General features: G+C 36.9%; 1 protein-coding gene and 1 long non-coding RNA gene across 16 annotated transcripts in view; both read right to left on the bottom strand.

Moving 5' to 3' along the window:
* The window catches only part of SOX6 (SRY-box transcription factor 6), a 375857-nt gene that overhangs the window by 100504 nt on the left and 248867 nt on the right, over positions 1–26486 (bottom strand). The gene's annotated exons all lie outside the window — the stretch shown is intronic.
* LOC142087951 (uncharacterized) overlaps positions 114–26486 on the bottom strand; it is a 30116-nt gene continuing 3743 nt past the window's right edge. Inside the window, exon 2 of the long non-coding RNA XR_012675677.1 lies at positions 114–24518. This is a non-coding gene — a long non-coding RNA (uncharacterized LOC142087951). The remainder of the gene's footprint in view (positions 24519–26486) is intronic.

The following is a 26486-nucleotide window of genomic DNA, read 5'->3' as shown; positions in this document are numbered from 1 at the left end:
TCCCTGCCCATTTCACATTATCACATCAAAGCCCTCACTAACATTGTTTTCCCTCAGTGTCAAAGGTGTAACAGTCTCAGTGAACTGCACGTTTTCCTACTTCTTCCTGGTTCTTTTTTTTTTTTTTTTTTTTTAATTAGTATTCCCTGTCCTGGGACAAGGTAAAAAGGTACAAAACCTTTCTAATATACCACGGGTTCTTTAAAAAGAACAGTGGTACTTATTTCTATTAATTTTTCACAAGTTTTCTCATCTTTGGTCACAGACGGCAGAGTGACAAGCATTTTAGAAGTAACCTAACACTACAGTAGCTACTTTGATGTTCAAATTTTAGTATCCTTAGGGTACTTTTAATTCTGAGATCCTACAACATTGTATTGTTCATATATATATAAACAACTCAGGTATGTTATTTCTAAATCTCACTACAGTATTAGTCTTCCAGTCAACACCCCAGCTCTTAGGATTTAAGGCTCCAACATCTTGGCTCCCAATTAAACTAACATCCTTTGCCATACATACCTCACTATAACATATAAATTGCTTGTCTGTCTAAGCAGTTTTATAGCTTTATGCACTATCATGTAGCTTGGTAATTATGGAGCCGTATTCAGAGACCATTTCAGAATAAAACTTACTATATCAAATTTAATTTGACCTTAATAAATGTATCAAAAAGCACAAACATGCAAAAGCAAAAAATTCTTCACCTTATACCAGCATTAGTATTCAACATATAGAAAATGGAAGATGAGATAGAATCGTGTCTGTTAAATCCACATGTTAATTTCCTAGTTCCTTAATTTATGCTACATGTGTTTCAGAGACAGTGGCTAGGATCACAAAGAGTTTTTATCCATCATTCCTTAACCCCAGAAGTACCCAAGGATTTGACTATGATTTTTCTAATTAGCAGTTAAGCAAACATATAATGGTTTATATATCAAAGCTAGTAAATATAGGAAGAAATTGGGGTTTTAGGCAGAAAAAAAATTTTGCCCTCATCCTACCATAAATCGGTGGCATTAAATATTATTAAAAAGTTAAAGTACACTTCAAGCAATTTTTTTTTTTTCATTTAATTCCTAAAAAACTTTTTTGGTCAAATCCCATATGTTGACCTATGACATTGTTTAAATAGTGCCAAATTTTCTTGTCATATCCCCATTACTTTCACAACCATTGATGCAGTGCAGAAATGCTACTGTGTATGTCTATGAGGGTTAATTTACCAACAACTCTTCTCTTGGGAAAGCCCTAAGATGTAGGTTAATAAAGGTCAAGCAAAAAATAAACACTTTACAGTATTTTTTTTAATCCATTTCTCAGGAAAATCAACTTATAATAAAAAGGTCTTTGTGCAATTACTGCTATGGCACTGGGGCGTGAAAGAAACTAGCTTTGAGCAGCTATTTCTCTCATTTTAGCTGAGGTAAGCCTGGCTGTGCGTTTTAGGATATGAGTTAAACTGGGTTAGATTGGAAGTTGATCCCCATGTGCCCAGCACAGGCATTTACTTCTGATAAAATGGTGCTAGTTTTGCTGTGTGGTGTTCCTTTGCACTGGCTCTACAGGAGTACAGCAAAGGAAAACCACAGGCTTTGTCTGATAGAAACAACTATACGATGTATTGGAAGAAATTCAACACAATACAGTCTACAATCATTTTCAGTAGTTCCCAACTACAGCCTAATCAAATGGAGCCGAGGCTTAAGAAATACCCCTTTCAATCACCACGCACAGAAAGTATTTCCGTAGGGTTGCAAAGGTACAAGACACCAACACAATTTCACAAGATAGAAGAGATCAGAGTGAGCACTGTGGTTAGAGTGATGGTGCATACGTACCCATAGCAATACTTCACACCATAGTGTCATAAAAATCATTTGAAACACATAATTAGGGCCAAATCCTGCAATGGTTATTTCATAAGCCTCTTCCCAATGCAATCCTATAGAGTTGGATCCACTCCACTATATCCAAAAAGATATTGTTTTAAACTCTCAAATAAAAGCAATTCTATAAGTGTGGAGAATTACCATTGCATGTTCTGGCTATCTGCTATTCTTCCTTGAAATACTGCACTGAATGCTAGATCAGGACCTCAGCATATATAAATCAATGTAACTTTGGCTAAAGGTGGCTTACATTTAGAGTGTAAGTTTGAGTTTACACTTAAGAGAGTTATACAGACTGAAAAAAGCCCATACTGAATGGCAATCATTCCCTCCCATGGGTTTCCCTCTGGCACATATTAAATACTATTCCTAGGTAAGTGTTGGTTTCACCCAGAATTATTATATACATAGGTGTCGATTTTCAGCACAGGTCAACTGAAAAGCACAAATAAGCATTAAAAAGGAAGAGAATGTACAAGTATCACTGATCACTGAATTATTAAAGATGTAAAATGAATGCCAAAAAAACAGTAGACACCTTAATTTTTGACAATTTTTTTCCTGAATGTTTTAGTATTATTATTACTTTGATTTTACTGAGGGGGGAGAAATGGGGAGGAGGGGTTGATTGGTGTACTTCATAAAATCGGCTACATGCCCAGAAATTTTAATTGCTGAGATGTTCCTCAGGTCTTTCTGAAAACCAAGACTGTAGCAGATGCCTGAGAAACACTCTGACTCTGTCTCTTCCCATTCGTAAAAATAGCGTATTGTTGGACTGGCGCTTTCCCCTTTTGTCTCCTCTGTGCTAAGTTGTTGATGATGCCATTTTTTGCCATCTGCCCCAGAGCTTCATTAAAGATACATGAATGGACTAACTGGGCTGCTATCTTGTGAGGAACAGGTGCTATTGTTTGTCCCCGAAGACTTGCACTAAAGATCTCACTCAGAATACTTGAGAAAGAGCATCTGCAGCAGTCAGTCAGAGAGTAACTTGGCAGAGCCCGTACCACGGGCTAATATGCAAACAGTGACACTCAGGGGGACTCATTTTCTCTTTCATGAAGATTTTTTTTTTTTCTTTTTTGTGATGGGTAGTAAATGTTTGGTTTTGAACAATTCTGCCAGGCTATATCTTTAACTGAACTGTACAAACCTTGGAGGATACCTGAGTGTATTCTTTCCAAAATTCAGTTCTGCAACCTCGAGTAAAATTGTCTCTTATTAAAAGCTACTTCATAAAATTAATCTCTGTTTCTATACAACAAGCTCAGGTTTAACTGTGTTAAACATGAGAAGCCACCAAGATTAGGGAACTCTTAAAGGTAGTGTACCATTCCTTTAATATCCCATCACAACTCTGGCGGCCCTTGGGAACTGATTACAGCACTTCCTTGCCTGAGATCTAAGTCAGGAAGCAACTTAAGAGCAAATCAGCCCTGATTAGTTCAAGAAGCAACTTCCAATTTGATTCTCCCTGAAATAATAAAAGCTGGTGGCCCATTTGATAAACTGGGCAAATCTGCAGTGCTTTGTCCTACAGCCATGTGAATGCTAATCTCAGAAGTTGGCTGAACAATCTTTCTTGTTAAAAAGTCATTGATGGTTAGTGTTGTGCCTGGAAAATGGAAGCCAATGTGATATGTCATACAAAAATAATGCCTTGAATTAAAATGGTCTGTCTCTTTTGGATAAGGAACACAGCACATTTAGTGAGACTAAGGAATAGGAAGGGTTCTGTCTTTAGAAACCAAAGCTGCCTCTACAACAACTAACATTGCAGCTAGAGAAGTAAAGGCATTCAGAGAAAAGGATGGCAGCAGTGCAAGCAAAAAGGCAGCTCACTCATTTCGGCTTAGCTGTGATGATCATAGGTTTCAAGAGCAGAAGTAAATCCCACCCTATAATGGCCGCTGAATTCCTCACAAACTTTTCAAGATCAAACTTGAGAAGTTGCCTCTCTGTTGCATGGTTTACTTCAGTAAAGGGGAGGATTAAGTGCCATCTTTTTGAGACATAGTAAGCACGATGTTTATAATATTTTATCCCTTCCTTAAAACTTTTTTTTATTACAACCAGCACTAGTATAAAACAGTGTGATAGGCTAAATATGCTCTAATTGCCTAGAATAATCCAACATGACTATTTAAAACCATTGTGCCCCACTTCTTCCACCAATAAAATCTCTGGATCCTGTTCTCAACTTGTAGAAATCTTGAGATTTGTATTGACTCTAACAGACTGCTCCAGCTGAGAAAACAATCTTTGAATTTACTGAATTGACCTTTTTTTTCTTTAGTATAACATGTACAGTATCTTTTGTCCTTGTGATGTTGTAGCCTCTGTGAGAACCTAATTCATTCACAGGCAGGTTTAAACTTTTCATAGTTTAAATTTGAATTTCTACCTAAGATTTTTTAACTTCTTGAATACTTGGTATAGCTGGACTATAACTTTAACCTGTCTATGCAGTCATTAAGCTTTTAATTTCCACATAAAAATGCGTTTGAAATTTTCTACTCTCTCATTTTAAAACTACAGTGTAATAGAAGAGTTTCCCAGGTAATGGCAGTGTATCAAGTAAGAATATGCATTTTCAGAATGCTCAAAAGACATGTTTCTATGACAGAACACGATGGCTATAACTGGTAGCTCAACATGTTACATTTTAAGTTGATTCATTTTAAAAATCTTAATGGCACTGAAAGCAGTGTTTATGCCCCCGGTACTACTAGTGCAAGTTTTTAAATACCCTGCATATTACATATATTTACCTTATCTGCATTTTAAATAGTCTGTATACAATACATGACACTATTATTTTTATACCAGCATTGGAATTTTATTTATTTCAATAACTAGTGTTGGGTTTTGTTGTTCTTTGTAAGACAAGAAATATAAGAAGTTTTGTTAATTTGAATTTTATTTTGATTAGGTCATTTTGGGGACTCTGCAAGAAAGCAAACACCAAGTTGCATAAAGAAGTAGGGACTTCGATGAAAAGTCATATATATGAAAGTCAGTGGGATCACTTAAATGCTTAAAAGCAGCTATGTGGTAAGATTTTTGCAGGTTTGGGCCCAAATCTCCTCCCCAACTCTGCCAATATTGTAATGAACTTGTGCCATTACTGAGCCCTTTTCTGGTCCCAAAAAAATGATCTATTTAGGAAAACTGCAGGAGAATTGTACTGAAAAAATTTGGTTATAATTGCATGGTCTGGCTGTTTTATTTGTGCTGTTCTGATGAAGCAAAGCGACTGTAAGGCTGGGTTAACTGACCAGTTCGGTTATAAAGGATCTGGCTACTTTGCGTGTGAGTGGTGGCTGGGCCTTTTGTTCTGAGCTCAGAAATGTAACCGATGAACCCCCAAGGCTTTGAATTAATGCGCCATCAATGCCTAGCATTCTCTAATGTAAAGATAATATGTAAGAGTGGACCCAAACACTTAGGTGAGAAATCCCCCCTAGCATAAATAATCCCAGGGAAGCAACTGTGACTCTGCATGAGGAGAAACAGCAGTCAAAGAAAGGTGGGATCCAACAGACCAAAAGTGATCACCCAGGCACTGCATCGTAGCCAAGACGCTGAAAACCGCATTGACATAGCTCCCACATTGAAAATTATTCAGAAACTACTTTCTGCTCCTGTTAGCAATATAGAATCACTGGAGCTATATCTATATAGGGAGGTATATTATGTTCTAATTTATCTGCCATCTAATTATCTACAGGCTAATTGAAAAATATTTCCTCTCAGTGAAAGTACATGAGCCACAAAGAAAATGTCTGCCAATGAGATCCCAGGGGAAGTGTTGGCAAATAAACTGTAAAAAAGATACCATAGACTTGCAAAGTGAGAACATTTCATATGGGAAATACTATGAAAAATATGTAGCCCACTACTGAATTTGTAAATGGATTGTAACTGCTATTTTCTTTCTTTTCCCCTATCGTTTTTTCCATTTGTCCAATGGTTCAGCATGATTTGGAGATTTAAGTCTACTGCAGTTGCCACAACATTAATGTGAAAATTGCAGCCATGATCACAGAGCGAAACAGAGCATCCTTATTTTTTATTATTTCTTCCTCACTACTTTGAAACTTTAAATGAACTAAATTTAAATTACATCTACTTGGGAAAGAAAGAAGGGAGCAACAGAAAAATACTACCAACCACACTGAAAACAGAATAGTTTTAAACACTAGCTCTCATTTCATTTCTATTAGCTTCTCATTGTATTGCCCTGTTTTTATCTAGTTCCTTGACTACCTGGAAATACAGAATTCAAGTAAAGATGATCTCATGAAGTTAAGAGTATGATAGATGGTAATTAAATCTATTTAAATTGTCTGTATTTTAAGAAACTCTCACTAGGAGGGATGGAGAACATCTCTGCTATACAGAAATAAATAAAACATGTTATGCAAAAGTGAATTTATAGTTCATTTGGAATTAGAGATCTACCACCTTTTCAATCCATACAAATGCATAATCTTGTCAATTAAATATTATTGTTAAGGTCTAGTAGTATGTTAAAATCACTTTAAAGTGCAACTAAGGAAAATTCATGTGTGTTTATTACTCCTTAAGGGTCTATTAGTGGGTATTTTATTCAGATTTGTGTTGTAAAATCTGCATAAACTCAGCATATTGTTATCCCCATGTGTGCATTTGTTTGGTTAAAACATAACAGCAAATCTCTATTTCTGCAACTTCTGGAAAAGTCAAGAGAACTAAAACAGTCCTAATTTTAATCAGATACAAACAGTTATCTCTACAGAAGTGAAGAGTTGACTATTATGCAAATTGTCACAGTTAGTGGTCACCAAGCCATCACAGAAGACTGAGCAAGTCAATTATTTCAGATATTTCCAAAGACTAGTGAAGATGTATGTTTCTCATTTGCACCTTGTCTTATTCATGCCAAAATAAGAAAAATATTGCAGCCTAATGATACTTGTTGATATTTTATATACGGAAGCTCCATTACTTGAGCTCAAACCTAAATATAAATTATGTCAGAAATTCCTTATTAGCTTATGTTTTTATGGTGATATCAAAATGTGCAAGGTTTTTAGAGTACATTGAAATTTCCTGTAGATGGAAAAATTTAGAGCAAGAGATGCTTTAAAATTTGCATTTCATATTGGTGCTTTCAAGCAGAGTTTTCCCCCCACATCCTTTCAAGACAGAGTTCTTTTTTTGAACAGTCTCCATCACTAGTTATTAACATGAAACTAATTCCCTCAATAGAAAGGCATGCAATGTACAGTATAAAAAATCGTCTAATGCCACAACACTGATGATTGCTAAAGGAAGGATTGTCTTTCACTTTGAAGAATAGCTCCAGCAGAAGTGGGAACAAAACCAGAAACATCTTTCAGTGCCTCTGATCACAACTCCTTCTGCCATGTAAAGGTAAAAAAGGTACAACAAAAGAACACGTTGGGGTTTTTCTATTATGTTAAACAAATACAGAATATATCTGAAACCCAGGGATCACTGATGCTAACAGGAGTTCTGCCATTCACTTCACTATGGGAAGAATTTTCTCCTGATCAGCACATTGTTTTTAAAGCTTTCTATATTTTCACTGATATTCCAAGATTTGTAACTATATTGTAACTATATAAGCACTTAGAGATCTTGAATACTTTACAATTATTAATTAATTCAAGCTCAAAGACCCATTCAGAGGATAGCATTACATCTACAGTTTACACATGAGGACACTCAAAGAGGCCTTGATTTCTCTTCCAGTCACAGAGGTGACAATGCATAGTGGATATAAACCAATTCCATTGTAATCTGCTGCTTGTAACCTTTACACCTTACCGCACAATTGAATAAAGAGCTACCCAAAGTGCAGAGCTATGGCTAAGGAGGGACGTGCTCTGTTGAAAAACTAGGATGAGGCAGCTTTTGAGCAGGTACACGTCAGTGCTACACAGTTTAGCCCTCAAACACTTGTATACTGGCAGAATACAAGGGTGGAGGCGAGCCACAGGTGCGAAAAGGACACGCCTTTCCCATCCCACCCCGTCCTATGGCTGATTTCCTCCTCTATTTATTCCTCTGTGAATTTACTCTCCTTTCTTATAAAGACAAGTGTTGATATTTTTCCTCAAGCCTAAATGGATAATATTCAAGAGACTAGGTTAAAGGAGGTATTCACATCTAGTGAGAATATTCTTGCTTCTCGATATTTTTGAAAGAGATTTAATGCAGAATAGTAACCTAGATAGCTTCCAGAAATCGCATGATATTTATGGAGTGTCTAGATCGAAACACAAAGGGTTATCAAAGGCAATTATGTGGAGAACTAGTTTAATGCAGAAAACTCCTGTGTCTAGAGATCAAAGTCAAATCAGAATACTGATTGCATGCAAAAATTAATTTGTTCCATCTTTTCCTAGGATTCTTCAGATTTTTGACACAACCTGACCATCTTTACTCAGAAAAGTCTCCAAGAAACTGGTGTGTTTGCACAGTATGACTGAGGTGATTGCCACCGCTAGGTATACAGTAATTATTGCAGATTTGGGAGTAAGCAACAGAGAGTTTCTAAACTACCAGCGACATACACACAGCCTGCTTCCTTCCTACGCCAACTGTGTCTGGCTCAAATCGGTTATATTGGCTCCTCAACTTTCTACAGCATTTATGATTCATCTACAAAAACATTTTGAAAGAACAAAATGATTAAAAAGGTAAAATAAGGCAGAAAACCAGGAAACTCATATTTAAAATGAGCATTAGGTATTTCCTATCCAAGTTTGGGTGTTAAAATTCCAGCAACAGCTATACTTCAGACATAAATCCACACTGCTGTGCTGCCTTTTCTGCAGAGGATCCTGATATTCAAGAAGGAATGCCAATCTTCCCATTTTCTGGCTTTCCCCGATTTGTCAGAACTCCAGTGTTATTTAAAGCGCATTTTCGGCTTGCGAATAGATCCTTGCTGTGAATCCTGTGATCACACTCACGTTAGAGCGATGCTGCTTGCAAAATTGGGATATTTTCTTCAGTTGCTCATGACAATCGGTGGGAGTCAATGGCACAAAGCTGTGCTGCAATTCCCTTTCTCTCTGCCTGCCAAACCTGCAGCGAAGGGCTGGCTCCTCCGCAGCCCTAAGTGCTGGGCTTGGTGTGATGAAATCCACGGGCAAATCTACATAGAATTACGGGGCAATAACAATGGCCCTTTGTCCAGCTGTGGCTGCTCCCCCTCTGCAGCCAGGCCTTATCTGCTCAGGAAATGCCTGCTTTAACTGACAGGTAGGAGATTAAATCTACAGCTGCCGAAACACAATCTCCGCTCTGTTAGATAGGCTTTCATTGAAAAGCACTACAAACACATAATTTGTTTATGTTGTACCAGCAATCTTTGACAAAGCAGACTGTCTAGCTGAGACAAATGTGGTTAAACCCATTTATTGTATTATTTCTGCTACACAGAACAAGCTCTTAAAACGTAGAAACTAGACAAGGCACAAAGCTCTAGCTGTCTAAAGAAATCAAGAATAGATGACTTCTTGTTACACTAGCCCCCTTTACACAGCGTAGCATGTTCCCTCCTGGAAAACATCCACTGTGATTTCTTTCTTTTCTTTTTCTCTCTCCCCCAGCACTCTTTTTTTTTAAAGTGGGTGGTTCAATGATGTTTATGTTTCCAGGTTTTAAAGTTTCTTTTGTTTTCTCTAGCATCAATAGATATAAAATAACAAAGTCAGTCAAAAGATGCCTTCAGATTTGAGAAACAAGGGAATATTTTTGAGAGACTACTTCTCAAAGAAAGAATAATTTTCCAGACACACTGTCTGGTCTTCCTGACTTAATGCATGCTCAAATAGAAGTTTTGCCTGAATAATGAATGTTGGACTGACACCCCCTCACCCCTTCTTTCTCTGTTTTTTAATCATCAATCACATATTTCTCAAAACATTACTTCATTTTTGTTACACCTTCTGCCTTATTTTAAAATAATATTGCTGGCTGTTTATTTCAAATGAAAGGCACAGGGAACTGATGAATTAAGTGTTTATAAATCTGAGTTTTCAGATTGAAAACAACCTTTTTCATAATGCAAAGGCTTTATAAGAAAAACCTGTCTTTTAGCCCTGGTTTCTTCTGGCTATATATTACTCCTAGTAAACCCTCCTACAAGAACTAAACAGGTACTATACGCTGAAAATGAGAAGGGCAATGTTCGTCTCTCAGGAGGAGAGCCTCTGAAACTCCACTCACTTCAGTGGAGCAGGACACACTCCCGAGAACAGAGCGTGGCCCATACCAATCTCTGCTTTCTGTATTTAAGACTCCGTTCTCCGGCTGATCTGCATATGCAACTCCAATTAATGTTACTGGGAGCTGTGTGCACACACAGATGTGCTTAGCGACTGGCATATTAAAATATCCCTTCACTCTGATGAAATTTAATAAATGAGTTTTCCCAGTGTTATTACTATAGATGCTCAATAACGAAGATCTTGTAAATCACAGAATTGTTGCTCTAATGGTTAACCATAATTAAAAGGAAAAGAAATAGGAAGACAAGTCAACATCTTAATGTTTTATCATTCACGTTACTTCCATAACCCTCTTGCCTCTCCTGGGGCATTCTTTTACATACCCTTTTGCAGCATGTTGGTTTTCATATTATTTTATTTAACCTTAATCACAGCATTCATCTCTGGATTTGAGAGGAAGCTGTACGGAGCTACCATAAGAGCTGCCACTCAGAACATTCAGTTTGGCATAAAATTAAAAAAGTATGCAATAAACTGGCTGAATCCATAGGGAATCCCTCAAACAGCATGGATAATGAGGGGAATCCATAACAGACATAAACAAACCCAGAAAGATGTCTGGGGCCAACATCATTATGTAAGATATATGCCCAAGATGTATGGGCATACGTTTGAATGTTCAACTTCAAACTCAGCCTGTATTAGATTGATTGAATCTCAGCATGGGGTTCAGTTAATAAACAAACCTTGCCTTTGGAAAATATTTGGGGCTGAAATCATGTATTACAGCGAGGCACCTACTACACGTAAGATGCCCTCCTACCTTAAAGCTTTGTTAAAGCAGGATGGTAAAGAAAATTAGAAATCCATACTATCAGAGGAACGGATACAATTTTCAGGTTAAGTGGCACAACGCTAAAGACAGTTGTTATCCACAGACTGTATTTCAGTCTATGCACCAGGGGCATATGAATAGAATTCACATTAAAAATTAGAGACCAGTTTGAATCTTTGGGCTTTGATTCACACTTCCCATGTTTTTTAAACATGTTACCCATATTCTCATAAAGGATACAACAATAATGCTAGCAAATCTTTTTGGTAATTATTAATTTCACTGTAGAATAGCTTTTTTGCTATGCTTGGCTTGTTAAAAAAATGCATTTTGCTCACCTCAGGGTACACCATTAGCCTGCATATTTGCTCTTTTCCTTTTTTCCAGGTTTTGTTTAAAAATTCTTCTTAAACCTGTATATTAATCACTGCTCAGAGGGTGAAAGAATTTGCAGGAGCAGCTGAGGCGCTACTTTTTTTCCAAGTAGGAACTAGTTAGTGCTGACACTTTTTACATACATTGGAATAGGAATGAAAGAGAGACAGAGAGAGGAAAAAAATAAAAATTAAGAGTAAGGATGAGGGCTGACTTGGTGCTACAGAGTCCAACATATCAGTCTAACATAATAACACTTTGCAAAACTGTGAGCTGCAATGGCATGCCCTAGTGACAGTCAGATCCAGAAAGTAAGTTGCCCTTGTCATAATTTTGGTCATTTGGTCAGGTAATAAGAAAACAAGAGAAGGAACTCTGCAAAAATGCCTTTCTAAATACATTCTGAAATCAAAGGGGAAGACAAAAAGCTTCTTTCAATAGCTCTGTTCAAAGTCTTACATCTGTGTTTACCTGCAAGCTACTGCCCTCTGTTCTGAAGCTCTGTTTTAGGGTTCAACTATATAGGAAACAACGGCACAGTATATGTATTTGTAGCACCTTAGTTATTCTGCACTACATCCCCATGTGGACAATGGTTAAGCACACTGAAGATGCCTTTGTGGAAATTTATTTACTCACTAGGAGAAGATTACTCTTAAAAAGTATGCACTATGGAAGCTAGTGTGTAATACATGCCATTATAAAGTCAAACGTCTTAACAAGGAGAAACTTTCCTACTAGACATTTTCTTAAAGTGAAAGTCTCTTTCTCTCTCTCTATATAAACACATAAGTGTATACATATGCCTATATATTTTGTATTGTAAAGAGAAAAGCATATTCTACATATATACACATGTACATATATACACAGATCTATGTATATATATGTAGAATACATATATATGTATTATATATACAAATATATACATGTATTTTGTATAAATATTTTTGAATATACATAAATATATATATACACAGACATAGGTGTATATATATGTAGAATATGCTTTCTTCTTGTTTTCCAAACCCTCACTTGGGATTTCAGTGTTCTTAGACACATCTGGCTATACAGCTTGCTTGCTGCGCTCCTGGATAGTCACCATTTGAATGACTTTCTTGGACACACAAAACCTGTGTTTCTTAAATGATTACTCTGGGAAGACCACCTCTATCTCTGTAAAGACGCACTTTGAGCATGATACATTTAACAGGTTCACTGCTGAGTGAAGAAGTCAGCAAGCCAGCTGGGCTAATCATAGTGGTAGACAACTTGAGTAACAAAAAAAAGTCATTTGGAAATCACGCTATCACTCACATCTATTATTGCTGGATTTCTTTCTGTCTCTTCTATTTATCAAATCGTTTTTTTCTCCTTCACTTAATCTTTTCACTCCTCACTTTCAGTCTCCTTGCAAAACTCCTAGCATTCACTCTCACTTCATCTCTTTTGGAGAGTATTTTTTGTGTATACAAGGTAGCTATCTGGCAGTAAATTCTCCTTTCTAGGCCACTGATACCAATAAAGTCATGCCCAAAAGTTGTCAATACACGTCCATCATAAGGAAGGAGACAATAGTGAAGGACATTTGACTTTCTTGGCTTTAGGAAGGTCATCGTCACAAATACAAGAAAAGCTTAGACATAGAGGTAGCATCATATCAAGGAAATGAGGACACCCGCAAACATCTATTTTTTTAAGATGGACACATGCAGCTGAAACAAGTTAAAATCATGCTTTTCTAAAGCCCTCCTAGTGCACTCAGGGGTCTTCAGAGTAAACAATGCTCCTCCCCAAACTCCCTGGTTTGTTAGCATGTGCTTGTCTCCACTGTCTTTTCAGGTAAATAAGAGTTTTCAGGATGTCATTTTCCATTTCAGTTTAGATGCGTTTTTCAAAAGAATTTTTAGGTTGGGTTTGGGTTTTTTTTCATTGTGAAAGTTGGTCCAAAATTGCAACAACAACAAAAAAAAACCAAGAAAATGAGATACCAATATAGGGTTTCTGAGATGTGAGGGTGAATGGGTTGAACAGGATTAATGTGAGATGTACAGACCAACTAAACTGTATGTTTATTTTGGACAACATTGGTATTGTATTTTTAAGGGAAATGGAGGGGAAAGGTGTGATATTATATTTTAAGGAAAACAGAGGAAGAGATTTTGCTTACTATTAGGTCAGTAGTGTGCCTAACTGATTTAATGTTTAGACCCTGAAGTCCCCATCCATGCTTTTTAAAATAGATTGGATGTCTATGTGATATTATTACTACCTACCTGTCTGCTTTATTTTGTGGCTGAATAGAGTAATACCCACTGCATTTCCAACAGTACGTGCATCCCCAATACCACTGTCCCAGAGCTGGCTGGTGCCTGTGGTACTGTATTATTTGCAGCTCTGTTACAAACAGCAGAGTGCACATCTAAGTCATCTCAGCATTCATATTGTATATTTTCAGTATACGTCAACCTGATCTCGATTCTCTCTCCTGGAAGTCTGGACCGTGTTCAAATCACTCATTCGTTTTCCATACTCACTGTCTGACTGGCTTTTGCTGTTACCAGACACTGCTATAACCTCTGTGCTATGCATAATAAAAATCTTTCCCATCTGAGTTGTCTGCCATGGTTACTGGAAATGTGCTGTATGTAGCATTCCCAAGAGCAGGAAAGGAAGGTGCCTTTATTGCAATTGGATAAATATCGCCTTTTCTTTAGAAGGAACACCTACCCTCACTGAAACCACATCTAATGGTGACTGCTAAGCTACCCCCACCTCTACAATTGAATTTATATTAATTTGCATTTTGCTGTTTCTAATGTTGACATAATAACTGACGTATATATTCCTCTTCACTTTTCATCCCTTGCATTAAGGGGAAAAAAAAAAACAGCTCCCTAATATTTCACAAAACTTCGCCAGAAAATATAGCTAGGGTAAAAACTATCTGATCACTGCCTACTTATGATGCTTTTTAACTGAGTTTGCATTTTAATTTATTGCATGCTTTGTTTGTAAATGTGCTTCTGAAATAAATGAAGCATTTACAAATATGATTAATCTACAGATTCAGAAGCACGCAATAAAGAAACAAATTACTGAGTGCCCTTGTCCTTTTACACAGAAGCTAAAACACAACTTTCAAACACCTAAGACCGCCTACCTTTATTTTTTCTTTAACTAATGTTTCGAATGGAAGTTCTCAGCAATCAAATTTTCTCTAAGTTCCTGATTCCAGTTTCATTTATACCACTGTAACTCAGAAGCAACTACAACATATGTTGTAAACCAACACCAGTGTAAACACTGTGTAGACGAGGTCAAAAGAAGGCTGTTATTGTATGATTTTTAAAGTGCTCATGTGGATTTATATTCTCACTCTTTAACAGATTTAGGCACATCAGCACGAATACAGAAATGCAACAAGTTGAAAATTCAAAGTACATTTACTAGTGTGTTTTATGCCACTCACATTTTCAGTCAGACCACCCAGAGCAAAGAAAAGAAAAAGCCACAACAAAAAAAGCCCTCTGCATTGTCTGCAATAATATGGAAGGAAATTGAGTGTATATTCTCTTCTTCCTGTATTTTCCAGCTAGATTAAGCTGTTGTCTTCACAATTGCCTCCCAGCTGCTGTGACTTGTGAAAACAACAGACCCTGCTCTGTTGTCTGCAGAAAGCCTGGATTGTTATGAGTAACTTTATTGCAGGCACATGAGTGTGTTAAGACTTTAAAACACGCTCAAATGTCATGTGCATACCCAGTGACGGGCAAGAATAATTATGAAAAAACAAGAATTCTATGTCTACGAAACAGTGTCAGACAAAATGGGCCATTCATTGTGTTCCTTTGGGAATGCTTGGACTCTCCAGCCAGAAAACAAAAAAGGCACTTTTTTCCTGCCGTAGGCTGAATACTTAGCTTTGCCATCTGAGCCCTACGAAAACATGGGCCCCCTCTCTAACTACTGGCTGGCCCGCACACAGTAAAAAGTATTAATGCCCCCCTTTTTTCCAGCAGCTCCCTCTGTGTAGGCTGCGGCCAATGTAAAGTCAATGCAAAGACAAAACAGTTTGCCTAACATTAGCAAAAAAAACATAACTCTTGTACAGTCTGAAAATCCCTCTGACACACAGAGGTTTTATTCTAAGGCATATCCTCTCTATCCTTCAGCAAGTTACCGTAGCTACTGTTAATGCTTTTAGCAGGTAATAACTGCTGCCTGCTGCTTGGCTTCAAGCTTTCTAGGAGTCTACAGACAAGCCCGATTGTGTACAATTGTTAAAAATTATTATCTAACCGCCTAATTTGCTACTGTCCCTTTTCACAATTGGTCTTCCTAATCAGAATCCATCTACCTCCGAAAGGATTAATACAAAGGAAAACATGGCTTAGCTCAACATCAGATCATTTTGATACCATTTTTTTCCTCACAGGTGGACTAACTCCAGTCTCATCGGAACAGTGATAAATTACAAGCAAATAAAAAGCTTTTCATGTTATTTTTAATTATAATTTCTATGTCAGACACCATTTGACCAACATACATTTTTAAGCTAAGGAATCACATTTCTCTATATTTTCTTTTGACCTAGCATCTATTCAGCATATTCAGCTAAGTGTCTACACATCTTTAAATGAGGTGACCGTATCAATTCAGTATTAAATCTGAGCACTGTTTTACTGAAATAGAAACAACCCACCATGACTTGAAAAGTCCCTGTATGCTACTCATAAAAAGACGAGAATTATTTTTCATTAATTTGGCCCAATGTCTGAATATGGATTTGCAGGTTAGTATTTAAGACACCTCACATGGATTTTACCTTGCCATGCTCAAAGCAGGCTAGGAAATGTGAAAATAATGGAACCATAATTCTTGAAGGGCTCTGGTGCATCTGTGTGTTCATATGGAGCAACAGAAGGAAAAATGAAGGATGAATTGTGCCCCCAACAATTTTATGGGTTGCTATTTTCTTCACTAAGCCTTCTTACTCTGCTTAGATAACATAAGTAGATTACGTCTACAGCATTAAATGGGTTTTGAAAGGATATGGTCCTTTAATGTTAGCTTCCACCCTTCTTCAGGGCACAAACTGTCCTTTCTTATTTGTACAGTGTATAAACAGCACCTAGCATAATAAGACACTGATCCCTGACTGGGGTCTCAACCAACTGTGCAAATATTAGTACTATATTATAATAGGAGGTCATTATGGTTAGTACTGGGTCATCCCAAGATATCCCAGGAGGATACAGCAAAGATGAGTGTGCACAGGTAAATTGTCTGTCCTTTTCCAGAATCTAAAGGAGAAAGGTTTCAGACCACTTCTTGTCACTCCTATTATGGAAGTACAGGATTACCCTCAAACATGTATTTAAATCAGAAACATACAGTACTATAAAATGAACCATCAGGCCATCCATGAATTTGTTTTAACAATCCAACAACATCACCATTTCTCATTCATCCACTTAGCTTAATTTTCCTACCATCACTTTCATTGCTGAGGTTGTCTCTATTAAGCCATTTTTTGTGCATCATTAACTTTTAACCAGGCATCGATAGCTTTATTGTTTAAATTGCGTATGACTTTATTTAACGTCAGCATTTCTTCTGGCTCCTGACATGAAGTCACATTTTATAACTAATTAAATTGATCCCTGGGAAGCAAAAGCCACTAAACGGAATTATTCGTACCCAAGTGTCAATATATTAAATCAAAGGGCTAATGAGTTGGGTCACTGCTTCTTTTATCTGAAAGCTACTGCAGAATAGAATTCAAATCAACTTCTACTTTCTGCTTTAACAATCAATTTTATTTAAACCAAAGGTAACTAATTAATAAATTTTGATATAGCTGTAAAGAATACATTTAAGCCAGTTTTTACCAATTGCACACATGTTAAGGTCACTTTTTTTAGGTGGAAAAAATTGCTTTGTTGATATAAGCTGTCTAAAGGTGTATTTTTTGAACTCCCATGTGTAAAGAACATTACTGCTAGGTCATAGGAAGCTTCCAAAATGACCTAAAAGGTGTTTTGTAAGTAAACAGTTTTGAGAACTTTTCAGTTTTCAGCCATTTCTATTATAGGCGTAAATCAAGATGAAAATTTGCCTCTTGGAACTGACAATACCGCCTAACGAAAGTGATTAAGAAATGACTAAATTTGTCATGTCAGCTTTTCCTATAGCTCTTGCAGCTGCTGAGTAATATTTTGGATGCTTTCACTATTTACATCTGGACACTACTTTTAAAATTCATCACCTAATAATTCATACCACTCACAGAATTAGTCATAGTTCAGCTTCCTTTGACAAAATGCTTGTAGATGGTTCAAGAAAGCTATCTTCACTGAAGTTGTCTTCAACTAATCTGTTTACGTCCAGATTGTTTTAAAATACATTCTGAAAATCTCTCATGCCTCAAAAACACATTTTACCGCTGATTTGTTTTGCTTGAGATCCAATCAACTTCTCATATTTTATAACCTTTGGAGAGTTCCATACAGGCAAGTGCACTTTGATGCTTACTAATATTTATAAGCTATTTATAAGCTATAATTATGCTTGAAGTCAGAAAGAAGTCAAAAGAAAAAAATTAATTAAACAAAAAGGGGTTGAGTGTCATTGCCTTGCTTTGCTCGAGCTGGGAAACAAGGATGGGTGGGAACACACCTTCTTGTAGTAGCACTCTCAAATCACGACCTCGTGCCAACTCCTGCGAGCATGCAAGAAGGCAGAGGGCAGAATGGAGAGTCTTGGCTGACCCAAACAACTAATTTTTTGATGCGGCTTGCCATACACATAAGGAGATCAGAAAAGAGGGTGAAATAACACTTTCTCTTATTCATTCATCCTCTTCCCCACAGCAAATAGGAGAAGGAAAGGAATGTGTCTGAGCCACCACCAGCTTCCTAATCTACATCTAGGGCTGCACCCCTTATGCAAAACAAACTGTAAAATTATAAACTGGTTTAAAAGAAATACCTGAGCAACCATTGAAAGCAAGGCTGTGATTGTTCACTTTAAACTAATGGTTATTTTAACACATAATGGTGAATTAAAAATAGGATGGCAGCAATGTCCCTCTCAAACTCGGTTTTGTTGTTTTACCACTAAGATCAAATGCAACACAAGGAACACCACAGATGTTTTTAAAAAATGCATGTTCTTGTACCCACACATCATTTGCTTTTTCAAACAGTAAATTAGGGGTTTTCGGCGGGCACAGTGGTTCCCTTATAAAACAACTTTAAATAGTCACTTTTATCCATTTATAAATGGATATGCTTTGGAGGGTCAAGTATGTGCTGTTGTTTCACACCACAAATGTTTTCTTTCGTTTCCAATGGCTAAATGTCACGAGAGCGCTTGACCCCACTACAGACCATCATTCAGTATCTGAGGGAAACCACAAATATGGCTGTACCTGTGGTTGGCATGAGATCATTTAAAAATAAAAGATCATTTCAAAAGCGGATTTTGTAACAGTGAGACATTTGCACCTACAAATGTTGATTAAATATGAACTGTCAATATATATTCTATAGTCTTTATTCTTCTTTAATGTATTCTTTTTTTTCAAATACATAAAATATTTGGAGCTATAGCAACACTGTCTTGTAGCTAGATTAAACTATGGGATACCATGACTGGTCATTGAATATATGTAGATTTTTTCTCTCATTTAGATTCCTCAGGAAAAACAAAAAAAAAAAAAAATTTTGATACAAATGGGTAAGTTCTACACAAGTATTCATGTCTTTGGGAGAAAGAGAGGGTAATGTCTTTAAAGAAAGACTTAAAACACAACAGTGCTACAACTCCGTCAGCCACAGTTTCCTTGCAAAGCACAGAGGGGCTTTTGTGTAAAGAGTGTTTCAGAACCATGTTATAAAATTATGTTGTTGCCTGAGTTCACTGCAAACAAATTTCAGACATGATGCTGGAGATGCACTAGAAATAAGTGCTTTAAGATTGACAACTGCAACAAAATCTGCCCATACTAGTCCAAAAATCATGCTGTAAATGCTAGCACCAGCTGCATTTAAAAATGGTTGAACACAGTTGAAACGAAAAAAGAAGTTTGATTTAGAAAAGGTTCATATTCTCATCGATTACAATGGCAACAACTGTCAGCAAAACGTGCGAGTACCTGAGGGGAGGAGGAGAAGAGAGCATTGTTTTCCCAAAGCAATATGGTTCACTGCACATTACCCAGCTAATGTCATTCGACCAGTATTATAGTTAAATCATGAAGAAATCTGTTTTTTAACTAAGCTACCTAGCAAAGATCCTGATGATATATTTGAGGTTCAATACTGCCCATGAGAAAACAAAACATGGGAATAATGTAAAATCTACCACTAAATATTTAGTATTGGCCAAATAGAATTGTTGGGAAACATATCTGTCATCACATTCAAAAATTGGTTTAGCTTATGGGTTTGGAGAGTTCTGCAAAAATGGAAAAGAATGGCCCTTACTAGGGATATTTCCAAATTCTTTTACATGCTGTTTTTCACCAATGATTGCAAAATGATCTAATTAATTTATTTAAACTCTGAACATTTTTTTTCTTTTTAGAAATGAGCAATCTGGAACATGTGATCAAAAAAGAAATTTAATTTCTAATTGTTTAAAAACAACATCACTCTTTTTTTATCTGATCTCTTCAGTTTTGGGGGGAAAAAAGGTATAAATACTAGTGCCAAATAACTTACCTTTTGGGTGTCAGTATTAGAAAAAATTATTCAAGATCACAAGTCCATAAAGGAATTGGAGATAGACACATAAAATCCAGTTACCACATCGCCAGTTGTTTTTTGGGGAGAAAAGTGGGAAGGGAGGGTTTGCAGATGTTAAATGCAAGCACACACATTAATAACCATTAAAATGGAAAAAAGAATTGCTCACTAACATGCTAATGCCAATACTTTAAAAGAATTTTTCCCCTAGTTTTTGCCAGTGATTTCACTGTTATGCCATTGCTGTTACTATACCCCAGTGGAAAGTGATTTGTTGATATCCCCTTAGGTCATTCCAAGATGTATGGAGCCTACAGCAATTAGCTGCTCATGTTTCTGTCAGTTTTCTGGTGCTAGACCTTCCTTTTCATGAGATTTTTTTTCCCCTCTTCATTTATACTAGACGCTTGCGGTTCTTTTGTTCTGAGCTATGCAGATAACAATTAAGCTGAAATGCTCGAGACCAAGATAGTATTCTTTGTACTCTAGAGTTAGCACAACAATTTCTGAAGGCATCTAATATTCTGCATGAAGACAGGCAGAGAAAATATGGTAAGAAATGTGAACTATTTATGCAAATTTTTATGATTTATCTTGGCAATTTTTTGCATATGATTTTCTCTAAACGTGAGCTCTCAGTTGCCTACATATACGGAACACAACTAGCCTACATGTGAATTTCCAAATGGTTGTTACATTCAAAATTGTTGATGCAAAATGCAAAAGGACAGAATACCTTGATCTCTTCACTCCTTTGGAATCTGTATTTTAGATTTTGCATATCTATATATTTGCATCTATTATCTTTTCTCACCAAATTTAATAAAACCAGTATTTTATTATGATTACTTAATAATGAACAAACTTTTGGTATCCACATGCTTTAGGTGCAATAAAATGGAGGTGGAAATTTTTTAACCTAAACAATTTGGTACCTCATTTGCAGGTGTACTTTGTGATTAGATGTCTAGATTATTTTAACTTCACCTGAAAAGAAATGGTTGGAATAAATTGCTCCTGCCATAAGTTGCACCCTGAAAGTTGGTGGAGTAAAACCAGGCCAGTCTGAGAAGTATCAGGACCTTAAAATATGTCAGTAAGATGCTCAAGATATTTTAATAATATTTAGAAAGCAATAATTGCATTGGATTTCTGTGGCAAGTTGAACATACATCTTTCTGAAATATACATAACAGTTATCTTATATGAAATTTATTTTCAACCATTTCATGAGTGAAAAGAAGGATAATTAAAAAGCACAGCTCTAGGAAACTTGGTGATTTCATTTCGCAAGGATTTGTACAACCACTTCTTTATTTTTGTGTTGAATTACTCAAAGTGAAGCAACAGCTAGCTGATCCAAAGTCAGAAATCATGCCAGCCTCACATGAAAATCAGTTTGCGGACATTTAGATACATTCTAGTTAGGTTTGAAGCATGTAAATTAATCTTGCTACGGATGAAATTAAAAGAATTCCAGCAACAGATTAGTATTACTGGTTGAAAGAGTAGTAGTGATAAAATATTTCTCAAGTACTACAGAAAATATAGAAAAGAACTGAAGGCTTAGACACACTCACTAACCGAAATAATTTGGGATTTTGCTAGTGCAAACAGGCATGCAAACAATTTTTCCAGGCCACTTTCCAAAAGCCTCTGAGAATACAGCCTTAAGTGAGTATAGTTTTTCATGAAGGATACAGAACTGACAGCCTAAGAGCTGGAAAACTTAAAGGCAGGTACACCGTAAAAATACTATCGCTAGTGAAGAAAAAAAAAAAAAAGAACCAGTGATACTAAAAATTAAATGAACTGGTGATATTTCATCTCTATGTTTATCTATCTCTGTAGCATATGGCTTTTGTACTTTGCATGAATCACAATGAAGCATCAAATCCAAAAGTCAAGAGGCAAGTTCACTATATACTTAAAAAGAATTCACAAAAATGACTCTCTTTCTGTCAACTGCTCCCATTCAAAGGCCTGAATGAACAGGCTTTATAAATACAGGGTACTCATGGAAGCTTGCACAGCCAAGTATGCCTGCAACAAGATATTTCCTATGTGAATAACTAGACAGGGAATTTTCAAAGGCTTGTAGTAAGCAGTTTCAGCAGCAAATTCTCTCAGCCCTTAGTCACATGTTCCTTAAAAGGAAATCATTAGCAATCTAAAAACTCCCTTTCTTTAGTGTTTTCCAATGTATGCTCAGTGTACTGAGACACTCTGTAAGTGATATTAACCTGTGCCTGAAACAGCAACCGAGTTTATACTCTCCTATAAAATACCATATACGTACACTGAAGATATATTATGTACCTAGCATGTTCCCCAGCCCATATCTTCCACTCATTCAGACACTACTTAATAGATGAATAAAGCCACATTCTAAAACATTTTAAAGTGGTCTTCTGAGCTGAGCACTCAGACTCAGGTTATCTGCGTTCAATTCCCAGCTCCACCCAGGCTTCCTGTGAGACTCTGAGCAAGTCACTTAAGTGTCTGAGTTTCTTGCCTGTAAAATAGGATAAATAAAACTTCCTTTCTGTAACCCTTCTTTTGAGTCTTATCTAGCAAGATTTTTCGATTCTTTAGGGAGAGGGACATCCCTTGCTTCTCAGAAGCAATCACGACTGAAGAGTCTAAGGTCATTCATACCATGACAAAACCTCCAACACATTGAACGGGATTGACTCTACTCCAATACCATTCCAACAGCCTAAAACTCTCAGTTCAGCTCTATCAGTGCCTTGCAATTAATTGTGGTCAATATCTGATATTTCAAGGAGAAAAAAAAAAAAATCCAGGAAAGCATGGATGGCTTTTTGCTAAGTCTTTAAACAAAAGGATTATGTGTTTTAAAAGGCATTCAAATGCTAATTTTAGCAGTGAACTGAACTCTATCTCCCATATTTCCTATCCAATTGCTCAGATTTTTAAGTATATTGAACAAAAATCTCAAACCTTTGCTTTTTTGTGTCTATGTAGTTTCACTGGTACCCACTTGCTACAAATAACCAGCAACACCAAAACTATACACACTGTTAAACGGTATTTTTAATCTTGTTTCTCTGGTGACATACAGAAACCATATGAATCTCTCTCTTTCTCGTGGTTTATATTGTCACCAGTTATCCCCGATAAAAGCACAGCCTGACATAGTACAGCTGGGCAGAGTTTATGCAGTGTGTATGTATGAAATCAGTAAGCATGTGACTAGATGTGCAGTTATACCATCCAGGATACCCAGGGTATCTGGTAGAACCAAACTGATGGAATTTGGGGATGATTGTATAAATTAGTTGTAGCTATTTTTTAAATTCAAGAAATAAATGATGTAAAAAAAACTATTTTAAAATGAAAGATCATTAACAACAGATCTTTTCAGAACATCTCCACTGCACAGAGATTTGTTTCTTCAATATAATATTAGATCTTTGATTACAGTTACGATTTTCAAAGTGCTTTTAAACAATGAATGAATTAAACAACCGTGCAATAACCATCTTTTCCATAACCATGGCTAGGAATATTAACCTGATATTATTGCATGTGCAGAAGCAGCCTTTCTCAACAGCAAGTAAGAAGTTAGAGGAGTTGAAAGAAGAAAACAAAGGAAAAAGGGCAGAACGAACTAATAGACAGAGGAAAGAGGATTTCTCAGAGACATCCAGCATAGACAGAGGTTTCTCATGCATATGTATCTATTTCCCACCTTTGCACTGTATCTATGTGTCATGTAAATTTCTCACACTATTTTACCTACAATTCGCCTCCTATTAATTATATAATTAGTTAGAAGAAACTCATGTTCTTGTAACATATAAGACTAGAACTACTCCCCAGTAAAAATTTCTGTCAGCATAAAGGAATGACCTATATAAATACTGTATTTTTTATTATTCAGAACTTTCTTCATTTTTCCAGTTTTCCCCACCACTCTACTTAATATTTCTGCATGTTTTTTTGCCAAAACAAATTCAATATCTTTGATGGTATGATGTGTGTATAATCCACTTGTGATTTTTCAGTTAAAGAAGCTATCCCAAACTCAAGGGTGTTAAAAAACTTTTTTCTGCTGCTACTCCGTATTTTCACTTATACCCCTGTGCATTTGCATATGCATTTTAAATACTTCACTAGAACACCAATAATCCTTCTTTGAAGTACTGAATGGAAACCAAAACATCAGACATTTGCAGTTCATCACTTTTCTCTCACTACAGGAAGCAGTCTGAGATCATCATTTGACAGAAATTTCCCTTGTATTCCAGTCTGGAATTGTTTTCCGCAGCAAAATTTGTTCCAAGTAGGCAGATTTCTTTTGGAGCTGCTATCAGGTCACAGTTCATAGATCAACCGATGACAGTGAATATCTCCACTTCACTCCCTTCTGGAATACAAACTGTTAAAATAATGAGTGACACCAGAAGTTTCACAAGTTCAAGGGCAAATACAGCCCAATGCATTTGTGACTTCCAGTTGTTTGACTTCACTGTCTACTGATGTGAAAGCTTCAGCTGAAGCTTTTCCTGTGGTTGGGTTCTTTATAAGGACTCTGCCCATTTTGGATTCTCTCATTCAACAACAAACTGTCACACAGCAATTTTTCGTGTAAAGGTAGAGGTAAGAAACCCAACCTGTCTGAAGGAGTCTGGAAAAAATCGTTCACCTCAGTCTAGCTGTCTGCATTCACAAAGATTGTGGGAACTTAGTTTTCTCTGAAACGTCTATCTCCCTATCAAATTCAGCTGAAATCATCCAACAGGCTGAAAAGTTAGTGATATACGCACCCTCACGCACACAACACAGAGTTGCATAAAAGCTCATTTCCAGAGGCAATCAGATTAACCATACAAAGCTGGTATCTTCCTTTTCTACTCAAATTGCAAAACTGACAGCTCTAGAAAGTGACGCTTTTTTGCTGTTGTTGCTGTGTAATACAACAGTACTGGCTATAATGCCACAGACAACATTTGAAACAATAAATTTCACAAGGAAAAAAATTAGAGCTCCTACAATCTTAAACTCCACTTTACAGTGCAGCTTGCACAATGCAACATCTCACTCCTCAAAGTGGAAGGTCTTTGTGCCCCAGTGTTCCCTCTTCAATCCCTCTCCTTTCTCCTCCCAGGCACTCGCTCCCGTGCTTGCCCTCCTGCCAGCTCTGGTGCCCCCTTTTCTGTGAACCTCTTTTACTCACTAAACTGAGGGTGAATTCAATCATACAGCTATTGATCTCTTCACTTTCTGCTGAGATGAATGGAGATTTCAGGAACTATAGGGCTTCCTGTCATATTGAAAGATGGCTCTGATCTGTGAAGTATCAGTCCAGGAGCCACGGAAAATGTAAGACATGATAAATGAGTGAGTGCTGGGTAAAACAGTAACATACTATTTTAAGTCAGGCCTTGTTTAAATATGGGGGTTAAAATGTCCTGCTGTGCCTCTGTGAGACTGAGCTTATGCTCACATGTTTCTTACACAGTCCTGGATTGAGAGTACATCCAAACTAATTCTGGATCCCCTATGAGGAGGAGGCTGGGCTCTGCTCCACTCTTCTTACATCTAGGTTTTCCTTCCAAGAGAAGCCCTAGGAGCTGAGCAGGATGGAGGCCATGGTGCACACCAACGCATTTCCCTCAGGGGGATAACGCCACCACCAGGCTGTGGGGCACATCTGCAGTGGGATAGGCACATAGGTGGGAGAGAAATCCTGAAACAGGACTGGGAAGCACGTAAACTCAGCCAACAAGAGAGAGTCTAGAACTATTGGCCCAAGAGAAGAAGCGAGTAAGTGGCTTCCTCTGAGGGTTACAGTATAGTTTCTAAGATCCTTTCATGGTGTTATGCCCTTTTAAGCATCACAAGGAATGAAACAGATAGATCCCCCAGTCATTCCTCAAATACAACGCGTTTTTCTCCTCTAATACTTTTCACTAGGAAGTTTGCCCAGCTTCCCCAGTAGCAAGATCGTGAATGCAGGTGAGTCGTTATGAGGAACTGGACTGATGTGGTTATACAACTAGGAATCCTTTTACATTAGAAACAGGACTGATCATAAACCTATCAATGAACACATGGGGAAAAAAAAAAGTACAAACTGTCAAGAGAAAATTATGGGCCAGAGATAAAAATTAATAGTGAAGAACTTGACAAAGTGCCAGACTTTGTCCAGATCCATGTTATACATCCTTCCTAAGACACACAAAAATAGCTCTGTATATTTTAAGGCTAATTGTTTCTAGCTGTGAATTACTGAAAAATAATTTAAAATTTATGGATTAGATGTGGAGGCTACAGATCTCTCTCAAACCCTCTTACTTCAGGGATACCTTAATGAAATAAAAGCACTTCTGTTGCTGGTAGGTTG

Source organism: Calonectris borealis, chromosome 14 (genome assembly GCF_964195595.1).
Source record: "Calonectris borealis chromosome 14, bCalBor7.hap1.2, whole genome shotgun sequence".
NCBI classification, from domain to species: Eukaryota; Metazoa; Chordata; class Aves; order Procellariiformes; family Procellariidae; genus Calonectris; species Calonectris borealis.
This window is presented reverse-complemented; position numbering and strand designations above follow the sequence as displayed.